The 12,609-nt window shown below is 39.1% G+C and overlaps 2 long non-coding RNA genes across 3 annotated transcripts in view; one reads left to right on the top strand and one right to left on the bottom strand.

Moving 5' to 3' along the window:
* LOC148215894 (uncharacterized) overlaps positions 1 to 3,994 on the bottom strand; it is a 25,160-nt gene extending 21,166 nt beyond the window's left edge. Inside the window, exons 1-2 of one of the 2 annotated variants that reach the window (XR_015796312.1) lie at positions 3,875 to 3,972; positions 3,055 to 3,192 (exon numbers count right to left, since the gene is read on the bottom strand). This is a non-coding gene — a long non-coding RNA (uncharacterized LOC148215894). Of the gene's footprint in view, positions 1 to 3,054; positions 3,193 to 3,874 lie in introns of both variants that reach the window. The other variant, XR_015796313.1, reaches the window with a different exon arrangement.
* On the top strand, positions 1,462 to 12,609 carry LOC148215893 (uncharacterized). The gene is made up of 3 exons (XR_015796374.1): positions 1,462 to 1,570; positions 2,363 to 2,496; positions 12,206 to 12,609. It is a non-coding gene; the product is annotated as an uncharacterized LOC148215893 (long non-coding RNA).

Genomic DNA, 12,609 nt, shown 5'->3' with positions numbered 1-12,609 from the left:
CTTCTTTTGTCCTGTAAAAAGGGCAACAGTAATTTCATCCTCTATTCATCAGCAAGAAAAGACAGTTTTCATGGACCTGTGTGATGGATGCTAATTTCTAGGAGTAGCTGCCTGTAGTGCTTGAAAGTAGGCTACTTATACAAGGGCCAGAAGAAATCAAGAAAATTTTGAAAAAACGCATCTATAATTTAGCAGCCAGTATTGGCAACCTATTAGCATAGAGATGATATAGATTTATAGAAAAACTCTATGGAATGTTGGGAGAAAAACAAAGGAAGGTATTTCCTTCTACAAATCAATAAATACATGCCCATGTATTTCTATGCATGTTGAATGTTTATCGAACATTTTCCTAAATTCAGTTAGTTTTTTCCCATATAAGTAAGATTAAGATTACATTCTGAAACTTCAGAGATGTAAACATTAACTTCTTGGAACAGTCACACAATAGTATCTAGTTACAAAGGTTTAAATTAACAGCTTAGAAAGTAATCGTTACATTCTATTCTTCACTGGTGGGAGCCCATTTCAACCATTATGTCCAGTTTTGAGCACTGGATTCAGACAAATTGGAACATGTAAAATTAAAGAAAATGAAGGAATGGAAATTATGTCCTTTGAGGAGAGACTTAGGTAATGGGCATGTTTAGTCTTGAGAAAAGACAGCTAAGGGAGGGCATGATTGCACTCTTCAGATACTTGAAAAGATGTCACAAAGGAGGTCAAGGGGCTGGTTCTGTATTGTCCCAGAGCACAAGACAACACCTAATGGCTTTAAGTTATGGGAAGGGTGATCCTGGTTGAATGCTAGAAAAATGTCCTAACCACACAAGTTGTTTGACAGTGGAATCAAAGGAACGATGAGCTGAGTTTCTCTACACTGTGTTCAAGTGGAAGGCTGGAAAGCTTTCTGAGATGCTTTAATTTGGATTCCTGCAGTTAAGCAAGGAACTGATACTCACAGGGATGGGAGCAGTCTTTTAGGCTATATTCCTCCTGGATCCCTTTCTTTCTTATTTCTACCACTGTAATCAGTGCTTCCTGACTGCTACCACAGCGGGATGATCCTGGATTGGCCCTTAATTAGCTAGTTCCTCTCCCTGTGGGCATGGGAGCTTTAATTAATTGTTTCCTGATTACAAAATTGCTTATTAGAGTAATTCTGTTTCCTAAGGCTGCAACTGAAGTATTCTGGCCATAAAATAAAACACTAAACCAGATGAAATCATTAATTTGGGATGATTTCCTTCTCCTACAGTAGATGATTTATTGATATAGAGAAAGTAAGGTGGAGAATGCACGAGTTTATACAAGACTGGAAGAAAGGATAAGAATGCTTTCTCCAAGCTTCCATCATCTTCCATGATCTCAGTATTTAATATGATTAATAACAGTATTTTCAGCTATGAAGATAAATGCAACACCATTCATTTAAATGAACTTTCCTTGCAGCTTGGAAGATGAACATCAGGCAGCCAAGACAAACAACTGAAGTTGAAATGAAGTCAATAAGGATTCTATAAAAAGCATGGCTAAAGTAATTATTCAGAAAGCATGACACCAAGACAGGGTAAGAGCATTTATAGTGCTACTTTTGTTAAATCCACAAATCAGAGCATGAGTAATATAGAAGTATAAATAAAACAAAACAATGGATTACTATTTAGGCTCACTGAAGAAGAATGAAGTGTGAGCAACTTCAAAAGCCGCTAAAATACAAATATCACTTACTGTTACAATGGATGAGTGGAGCATATAATAGAGGCAAATAAATCACAGCTTCAGAAGGGATTACAGACAAAGCAATGTTTGATGGTGATTTGAAATTTAAGTACTTTAATTCTAATTGTTAATTATCTCAAGGACCATTTTGTAACATGTTGGGCAAAGAAGAAAAGCATGAATCACTGTCTAGCCTTAATATAAATTATAATGGAACTAACAGCAAAAATGAAATGATGCTGTCTATTATCTCACATGAGGCATATCTTCTGATATTATTTATTTACTGGTTTCTAATTTATCAAGGCTTTAAGAAAAATGTTAAGATTTATTTCTGGTAATATTCTTGATTGGAATCTCTCTCACACACATACACCGTATTTGTAAAAATAGCATGCTTAAGTTAACCATGATTTTTCTCAATCCAGTATTCTAGGTCCATACAATATGTGGAACCATAAATTAATCACATTGGTTGCCCTTGCAAGCAAAACTGTGGTTGCCTAGTTTGTGGTTCAGTGGACCATGTGAACCGTTTTACTGATATGAATGGCACAAACATCTCAGTGGAAAACTCCTATTGGTCTTTTTTGCAAATTAATTTAAAAGCAAATTTATTGTAGCCTTTCTTGAATTTCAGAGGAACAGTGACCAGAGAGACGTTGGTTGGCTTAGATTGCCTATTATCAATGGAATCATGGAGGGCAGCTGGGGAGGTGCAGCTCTGCAGACTTTTAAGAGCAGGAACAAGGACATCATCTGCCAGAATGCCAGGTAACTGATGGGGTTTCCTTGGCCTGACGAGCATTTCGCTTAGTGTCTCCTATGAACATGTTCAATATGTTTTACAAGTCAGATTTATGCAATCAGAAGTACCCCTAAATTAAGAACTTACTTCCAAGTAGGATTATATGTATGCTGATCCTTATAACTTGTTAAAAGGTATAACTTATAACTACTGCTCTTGCTGTAGAGAGGCAGGTGGAAGCACATATGTTCAAGGGGTGGGGTGGGGACTTTGCTGTGAGTATCTGCACTTTTAAATTTACTATTATGCTATTGGCTACTGTACAGTAAATTTGAGTGGTTGAAGAATGAAACTGAAAGATAAGTTAACAAAGCCTTGGTCATTGTAGAAACTCTATTAACTGCTGAACACTTAATAAAGCATATTTTCCAGATTTATTTATTTTTTTGGCTACAAGGTGACTGAAGGTGAAAAAAAGAAAACATTATTAATGAGCTCCATAGCCCCCTAGCCTTACAGCGTAATTACAATGAAGGGGTCATCTATACTTTCTCCTCACCCTGGCATTGCAATGGCATACTTACCAATTGTGAATGACACGTCCTCGCAATGGAGCCTCCATTTTGATGTTAGCTTGCCATTGAGGCATGCTGAAGCTGAATCAAGGTGATCCAAAGGAAAACAGAACTAGCCCCTCTTCATGCCAACATGTTTTCATTCTGCTGTAATTTGAAAATGTCTTGAGCTACAATGTCTCTGAGACCATTTCTTCTTCGACTACTGGAGAAAACAAAACCTCCCTAGCAACCATTTTTTCCTTAAAATCAGGAGAATATTAACTTTATGGAATGTTTTTCATGAGATTGCTATTCCCACCAATAACCCTGGGCAGCCCAGTATCATTTCCAACTATGTATGCCCAACAGCTGCCACTCTTGCCATCTCTTCCTCATTCCTCTTCAACCAGCCTGTCTTGCAAAACTCTGGCCCTCTGCCAGTCTCATTTCAGAGGTTCAGCAAGAGGAACACTATAGAGACTAGTTTTCCAATACTTCTTCCAGTTTTAAGGAGAGGACAAAAGCATATCGCTAGGTATGTGGAAAAGAGCCCTAAATTTTAAGCTTTACTTACAAGTTTCATCTGATGACTGTGAAAGAACTGCTGAATCATGAGCCAACTGACTCATAAAGACAACATAGCACTTGTATAATTTCCTGCCTCTCCTAACCAGATTGCCCCTTCTTGCATGCTTCAATCTGCCTTGCAGCCATCACTCTATCTATTCAGAATTCCTGTACCACTTGCACTCTTTCCCACTCCCAGAGTATAAATACCCAGTTCTTTATGGTAGCTCATGGCAACTGTGAAATTATAACAGAAGCAAAAGAAAAATAGCTCTCTTACCTTTCAGGACAATCCCATAAGTACTGTTCTTAGAAGACTACAATACACAATTTACTTACAATAGGGGAGAGCCTAGACTCCTAAAAAAGGGAATAATGGGTGGGCAACAGCAAAGGGAATTACATCAGGAACTGCAGCAGCTAAGGGATGAAACTGAGAAACAGTTTTTGAAGTCTGTTACTGGTCAGCTGGAAGAGAATGCTGATTAGCTCATAGTAATCTGAGCATAGTCACTGCATTCCAAGGCCAGTAGAAATTAAGAAGATTGTGCAGCAGGAGAATAGATCTGGTGCCATGTGAAAGTGCCCACAGTTGGAGAGTGCCCTCCAACACAGCACAGAATCATTACCCCATTGTCTACCAATAAGCAGTCCAGTAATGCAGATTTATAATGCCTTAATTCAGTGTTGTCCAAACTTGGCCACTTTAAGATGAGTGGACTTCAACTCCCAGAATTCCCCAGCCAGCCATCTTAAAGTGGCCAAGTTTGGACAACACTGCCTTAATTCAATCTTTTCCCAAATGGTAATTTCCCAAAAGCTTGAGATTGCACCACCCAGAATTCCCAGCCAGCAACTCCAATACTAAAAGATGCAGTCCTAATACACCCTTAGGATAGCTTCTTTAACTTTTAAGAGATCTTGCATGTGTATTCTTGCTTTATCATTAGGAGGGATTAGAAACAGAATCATGGGAATTGCAGCTTGTCACAGGGTTATGACAAAAGGAATTTTCTTGATACTACTCACCCCTCCAAACTGGCCATTGGACCCTCAAGGGCAAGGAGGCCAAACAGGACTTATTCTTTGGGCTAGAACTTCACCAACAACAACCCTAATCCTGGCAATCTATTGGATTGTCTAAATTCTAACTCACTTCTGCCTGCTGCCTGGCTATTTGTGTGTGTGTGTGTGTGTGTGTGTGCCTTCAAGTCTTTGTTGACTCCTGGTGACTGCCTGGACTAGTCCCTGCAGTTTTCTTGGCAAGGTTTTTCAAAAGTGGTTTGCCATTGCCTTCTTCTGGTGACTGGCCCCAGGTCACCCAGCTGGCTTTGTGCCCAAGGCAGGACTAGAGCTCATAGTCTCCCAGTTTCTAACCTGGTGCCTTAACCACTACACCAAACTTACTCTCTGGCACCAGCCTGGCTATTTAGACAACAAAGCCAATTAGTACAGGATTCTAATGAAAAGAAACAAAATAGGGTACACAAGACAGAAGCCAGTCTACTCTTCATCTGTGGAATACATGTACTCAGTAAGGCAAATGAAATGGCCTGACAGATTTTCTAACCCTGCAGTCTACAATCACATGTCATTTCCCAAATTCACTATCCAGGTGTTTACTTGCACCTTGGTTTCTGCACTACCCTGCACTTACATGATAAAGAGAGCCTTATGACTCTAGAAAACTACCTTGTTGCTGGTGTTGATGCCATCACCTGGCAGTGTATTTTCTTCCAGATTCCCAGAGATTGAAATACCATGTGAAATCAAACTGAAGTAATATGCCCTTCATCATTCATATTTCCTTTCTGTTGCATGGAGAAAATCATTATTGCTTCCAAGCAGTTTATGTGGATCCCGGTATTTCTTCCAATGTCCCCTATCCAGATGAGTCATCGTTAAATGACAAGGCATTATTTATTTCCGTCCTTCTTGCTACTTACCTTCCTCCTTCTTGCTACTAACCTACTGAATTCCAAAAATCAATGCATTTAAAAAAAAAAAAAAAGCCCAAACGATTCTTTGTTTGTAGTGAAGTCTGCCTCTGGTACAGGTAGCTTAACTAGAAGATGAATTGCAATGTGTCTACTGAAGCTGAACAGTAGTTAATAAGACAGACTGTGTAGAGTCCAATGTCTCAGTGAAAGACCATTGATCAGCTTGAGTAGATTTTTTTACCTGACAAACATCTTAGTGCAAGGAAACACCACAACGACTGAAGCATTGTTTTACCCTTTGATTTGGTTGACCAAAGGGCTCACTAGGAATGGAGCCATAAGGGGGAGAATATACCAGCCACCCCAATTCCTATAAATGGTGCGATTCAGCACCATTGCTTTATCCTAGCTATTAGGGTCCAAGGAAATTAAGGATCCCTAGTAGTGACTTACACTATGATCCAACTATCATCATGTCAATATAGCAGTAATGAGGGCAGGCTTTATATCACCTCAGTGACAACTGGGTAATGCTCAAAGAGACTATAAGTCACAAGTGGGGGAATGGCTTTCATCACTTTAACAGTATTTGCTAAGCAGTATCATTCATCCTAATGCGCAGCCGGGAGGAAAAATCTTTCTCCTTTCCTTCCCCCTCCTAATTCTTGTTTTTAAGTCCACTACTTAAACACTCTACTGAAATTGAAGGTATGGCTACAGTCTGCACTCACTCAGACAAAAGCATTGCAGTTAGCTGGCCAATTAACTCACCAAACTATGGAATAAGTCTCTTTCATGTATTTTACAAAATCACAATTGTGCTGTAAAGCGCAGTCGTGCTTTAATAAAAAGCACTCTACTTTAAAAATACAGCATTATAGCCTTTACTGTAAAATGAATAAAGTTGGGGAAATGGTTTTAGGAAATGATTTTTCAACTGATGAGGAAGCATTGTACACGTTTACATCGCTGGATCAAGTTTGCTAATGTGATAGATAGGCCATCGGGCGGCAGCACCCCCAGTGCGCTTGCTTAACTAATCGGAAACACCATAAACATGTTATCTTGCCAAGAAAAATATTAGTGCATTATCTTTTCCCCAAAGATTTGGTTTTTTGAATGCCTAAGGAAGTTTTCAAGGTTCCGGTACCTTCATGTAGCTTATCAGCCACATTATATACAACAGAATAGTGTGTTTCTTTGTTAGCATATTGCTTATAAAGAACCAACACCAGAAAGTGCTAAGTGAGAGGCTATTTTTGTTCTCAGTCCACATTTCCTCAGGAATAATGTTCTGTGGGTCTTATCACCTCCCAGTGGTGAGTAGCACTGAAGCAAGTAAAACTCAATAGCAGATCTACCTATTTTCTTCCATATCAGAATTTTCTTTTTCCTGTTTCTACCATATTTTGTTTCATTCTCTCTATGGCACTCTGTTTTATTTCTCTTTGTCCTCACATGGTAGGCTGCTAGGGAAGAAATAGGCCACACATGTCAGATATTTGTATACATTTTTGAAACTGGGGCAAGACAACTTTGGACTGAAGACTTTATATGGTCTTAGACCTGCAAATTCCTCATCTCTGTTCTAAGTGGTGTTTGAGAAAGGCACAGTTTCTCTTCTCCTTTATTCTTATTGAACTAAACCCACAAAAGGATGCAGATTGAGACAGTTTTGATTAAAACACTGAAGGCCTGTAGAATTAACTGCTTTAAAGTCTGCATTGGAGGATGGCCCTACCATTATGAATGAAACAACTACTTTGGCTGCAATTAGAGGATAGGACAGTCACACTGCTTATCTTTTACATACACCCCCCCCCCAATACTGTACATCATGTTTGTTTGTGTGTACCTGCATTTGGGTATTGCTAAATCAGAGGAAATTAATATAAGTAGACTTGGAAGTGTAAGGGACAATATATTTGATACTGGGCCTTTCCAGGCAGGAGAAACCATTATATGGTCGAAATGCATTTCTCTTGGCAATAATATCCATCCCCACCAGTAGGACACAGTGATAGGGAGGCAAGTAGATTGTTTCAAGGCTACAAAATCAGTCCTGGGCAGAGGGAAGATCTTTCTGTCAACTCTTCTATAATAGTCATATCTATTCTGTATAGAATAGGACAGTGAACAGAACAGAAATGTGGATATAAATAATATCTGGCCCTTTTTCCACTTTAAAGCTCAATCACTACAAATGATTTCAGATTTGAAGCTAGGGATTATAGCTCTTATTAGAGCCCTTGTAGAAGAGGAAAGAAAAACAAGGTTTCTTATTATTTTAAATTAAAGAGGGATTATTAAAAAAGCTTTGATGCCACTCTGAGCTGCAGTTTCCTCTAAACAGTTATTCAGTAACTGAGTGATGGGTGGAAACAAAATTTGGTGGGAACATATTTTGCTCATTCTACAAGGCAGGATTCTTGAAAAATTGCTTTCCCAGGGATACCATCAGGGGTGTGGTTACATTTTTTGTGTATCTGTATATAAATAAACTGGCTAAAGTGATAATGCACATAAAGGATTTATTTATAATGGTTGACATTATCATCATGGTGGTGATAGGTAATGATTATGAGGATAGCCCCTGCATATAATTGGTGAATATCTCCTTGACAGATAACAATCCCCAAGCCCCTTCTGTCTGCATATGTTGGCAGCAGTCCCACAAAAAAGAACTGAGTGGCAAAACTGTGTGTGGGATTATGACTGTAATAAAAAAAAACAAACATTGGTTATAAGTTTTTTTGTTTTGTTGTTACAATCTATGAATGTCTTGTAATAACCACAGTTCTGTACAGAGATTTGAAACATATTATTTTTCCTAAGAAACTTCCTGAAAGCATATCAGATTTCCTGACACTATTTCTTGCCAAGTCTTAGAGGACTTGGTGCCCCAGAAGGCAGTACTAGCACATGGACAACAGTTCTATCAGTTACTTTTAATACGACTGAAGCATTAATTCATAACTGTGTAACATCTACAACAGATATATCTAGATGACAATATTTAAATATAATTATAAAGCTAGCTGATATGGGCACTTCCTGCCTATAGCCATGGCAACTATGAAGTTCCAGTAAGGGATGCTGGTTCTTTTAGTTTGTCTTTCCATTTCTACCCATCCCACTCAAAAAAAAAGGGGGGGGACCCTCTGGATTCTTTGCTATCATGTAGCAACCAACAGGATAAATGCTTTTCTCTGAGAAATTCTTTCCTTTTGTTTTTATCTACAAGTTGGGAGTGTTGTTGTACTGGCCTTTCTGCTACACAATTTCATCCTTGTCTGTGTGATCTCACTGCAGGGCTGATATGGGAGTGCCCTTGACCTTTGGTTTTGGGGAACTTCAATTTGCCCTTGGATGGAGGCAGCTCATGAGTTCAGAGCCATGATGACAACCATTGGCATGTCTTAGGTGGCCACACATTTGATCTGCTTTTTGTTTTGGAGCATCTGAGATGTGATCCAAGGTGAGAGATGGTCAGAGTACTATCAGCTTTCCATGGAGTTAACCAGCACCATGGAACTCATCAGGGAGCATGGGCCCATTTAGTTGGTCTGCCCCAAACACTTATACATATTCCCTGGGTTTCCAAAGGATGCTTGAGGGTTTTCCCAAAGCCCTGGTAATCAGTTCTGGTGAGTACTTGGCCACCCTCAGAAATACTGGGATAGTGTCAGTATTTGATAGGATTGCTCTGGAGCAGACACTCCCTGTCTAGAGTTCTAGATGAACTTCTTGGTTTACTGAGGGGCTCTGGAAGATGAAATGGCAGAATGGATGCCTAGAGACATGCTGGAGAAAAGCAAAGAATGAATGGACCAAACATGGGGAAGAGCCCAAGTTCAAGCCTAAATCATGGTGCTTTAGAGTGGCAAAATGGTCCTACTTCTCTACTTTTATTGCATCCACAAATAGCTATTCAGCAGCATTATTTAGATTTGCCTGGACCTTGTTAGGAAAAGCAGTGCCAGAAGGTTGGCTGATGGAGTGTTGTAGTGAATTTGTAGTGAATTTGTACAGTATCTAGAGAATGAAATAGCTGTGGATCCAAAGGCTGACTGGTTCCAGAGTTAGTCCATCTTTAGCTCTGGATAAGGTTGTGCTTTCCCAGATGGAGTTGGCCTGCAATCTGTAAAAGAATGTAGGTCTGGCCTTGGAAAGGTAGAAGAGCACAATGAACCATTACAGCTGGAAAAAGAAAACAGCAACTCAGTACTTAGAAAGTGGAAAGTGTGAGAAAGAAACTCAAAGTAACCCTACCTTGATTTTGTTTGATATAAGAAGGAGTAGAGAAAAACTCTGATAGGCTTTTGAGATTCTGTTCTCCTACTCTACAACAATAAAGAACATTCCTGGAATTCCTGCTGCTTCTGTTTCTTTTTCTGGCTTACCTTGAAGGGGTGACACAATCTGGGGGACTTCAGGGACTCAACCTCCAGTTTGAACAGCCAATGAAGGTTGTTCATTGCATAATTAAGCCTTGTGTGCCGGTTCCAGGCATTCCTCAAACAGGAGGCTTTGCTCAGGTTAACTAATCTCTTTGTCATCTTGCAATTCTCCCTATATGAGTTGAAGACTGTATGGAAGCTTCAGCTGTTTCAGTATACTATGAGCATGCTTAAGTCCACTCATGTAATGCCACTACTATAAGAGCTGCATTGGCTGCCAGTTAGCTTCCAGGTGCCATTTCATCAAGGTGTTAGTTTTCATCTTTAAACCCTATCTGCCTTAGGGCCTAGAGATATCTCCAACACTACCTGCTCTGGTTAAATTAGTCAGTCTAGTGAGATCAGGAACCGAAGGCTTCCAAAGAGTCCCCCTGCTGAGGGAATGTCATCTGCAGGGAGTCCATTATCAAGCCTTTGCAGATCAGCACCTCTTTATTAAGCTTTTGGAGAGTTATGAGAGCTTTTGGAGGGTATTTGGAGACAAAATGGAAGATCATACTATACTTGGGGTGTAGGTGCACTAGATTTAATGTTATCAGTAATTTTGTTATTGTTTCTTATTGTTTGTAATCCTTCTCTATATTTGGTTTGTTGCATGCTGCTCAGGGTCTTCAGACCAGAGTGGCATATAAGTAAGTAACTAAGTAAATACAGGCTTTGCTATCCAATATGAAAGCAAGTTGTAAAGCATATAATGCTGAAAATTGAATTCAGAGTAGTGTGCCTTTCAGTATATATGGCTGAAGAACATAAGAGATGAAGGATGCTTTTATACTGTCATCTAGTTGGGGGTTCTAGGAATGGGAAACTAAATAACTTTCTTGCATCCAAGTCTTTTAAAAAGGCTTCCAAGGATTTCAGGAGTTTTGTTCAGTGATGTAATGACATCGCCAGAATGGTTAAAGCCAACATTTTCTGCCTGATTTTCAAGGTCTTTAAGGGATTTCCTGGGATGGGGTTAATGGGAAAAATAAACCTGATCTGGAAGAACTAAGAGCTACATGGAGGGGGAATTTGGCGATTAAGCCCTCTAAATACTTCCAAGATAAATGAGGCTGAAAAGTTTGTTCCCATTTATTCCAGAAATGCTCTAGAGGTTGCCGTTGGGGGATTGTCCACCTTTGCACTACTTTAGAAGTCTACGTTATTATTCATATATTATGGCAAAACACAAAACTGGCAACAATTGCAGAAAATTCTGATGTGAGTACTGTGATGACATGACAGTAGGACCTGCAGCTAAAAGCAGCCAGATTGCCACAACTTAGAAGAAAAATACACCTTGTTTTGCAATGAAACATTATCTTTTTCTAGACAATGAAGCACAGCTGATAGCCCATAAAGTGATTTATAGCAGAGGGAGACTTCTCAGCATTATCACCATTAGTAAGATACACCACTGAATGGTTTCCAGCAGTATGAAGTTATTTATCTAAACTGGAATGGAGTTTCATGAAGAATGGCATGTTGGTCATCTGCCCAGATTTAACTGGCTGGCATTCTACTTGAATTGGATAGATATTGGTTACCTTTTCATGGAATTCAGGCACTAATGAACCAACTTACCGTCTTTGTCAGGCCTTGGAATGACCTAATTGTTAAAGTATTTGGATGTCTTTGTTGAAAGCATTTGGTAGAGATGATTTTGAATGTTTGCCCTTATCAAGCTACAAGTGTTAAGGATGGCTCTGTTCTTGTGCACTGCAAATGCTTGATGTGATTTGCTTGTACCATTTGTTAAGGACAAATTGACCTTTGTTAGATGCCTCTGGTAAAAATGTTTCTGTCCTTACCAGGTTACATCTGGTTAGATTACATCTGCTCATTATTTGTGAATTAATAAAAAGATCCAGTCTTTTGGCCTTGAAATGAAGGTCTGAAACTTCCCAGGTAGGTTGGAGAGGAGCACAAGGCAGCAGGTTTAACCATGTTTATTATCTGCTTGAATCATATTGTCCTGTTATTGGTCTGTGCTTATTTGCACACACTTACTCGTATTTTGGCTGTAACTGAAGAAATTCCAAAGAAAGTCAAATGCTTTTGATAGAATCACTAAGTATTCCTTAATTATTCTCAGACGATTCTAGAAAATTCCCCTTTGCAGCTTATTGCAAGACTTAAAACAGGGTCACAGAGAAAAACTTCTGTGCTAGCCTCTTAGACTCACTCCTTGGGTTTGTTTGTTTTTTCTTCTTTTTCTTCTATTAATAGGTGGAGGAGAAAAGGATCAGAGCAGAAGAAGACAAGGGGACAGAGTAGCCTAATATCCTAGCACTTGGTCTGGAAATCAGCATTTAAACCATCATCCAAATCAAAAAGGGGATTGGGCTGTCTTACAGATTACTATCGCTTGGGAAACTATTTGATGACAACTGTGGTAGCCTGAAATTCCATCCTCTATTATCTTTATTCAGCTGGTCCAAAGGTTCAGAAATTGGGTTAGAACGATGGAGGTGTAATGTTTTGACGTTTGGATATATTGGGATTATTGACTAATGACTAGCTAGGCTTTATATTAATGGGATTTGCTGCATAACATTGCTAATTTCAGACATGATTCTAACTTTACTGTTGTTTGTTCTAAAGTTTTATTTATTATTAAATTGTTACTTAAT

This window comes from Python bivittatus, unplaced genomic scaffold (assembly GCF_059951505.1).
Source record: "Python bivittatus isolate LINGU-HERP-01145 unplaced genomic scaffold, Pbiv_v1 ctg000330_np1212, whole genome shotgun sequence".
Lineage (NCBI taxonomy): Eukaryota > Metazoa > Chordata > Lepidosauria > Squamata > Pythonidae > Python > Python bivittatus.
The sequence above is the reverse complement of the archived record's forward strand: the minus strand, read 5'-3'. Positions and strand labels throughout refer to the sequence as shown.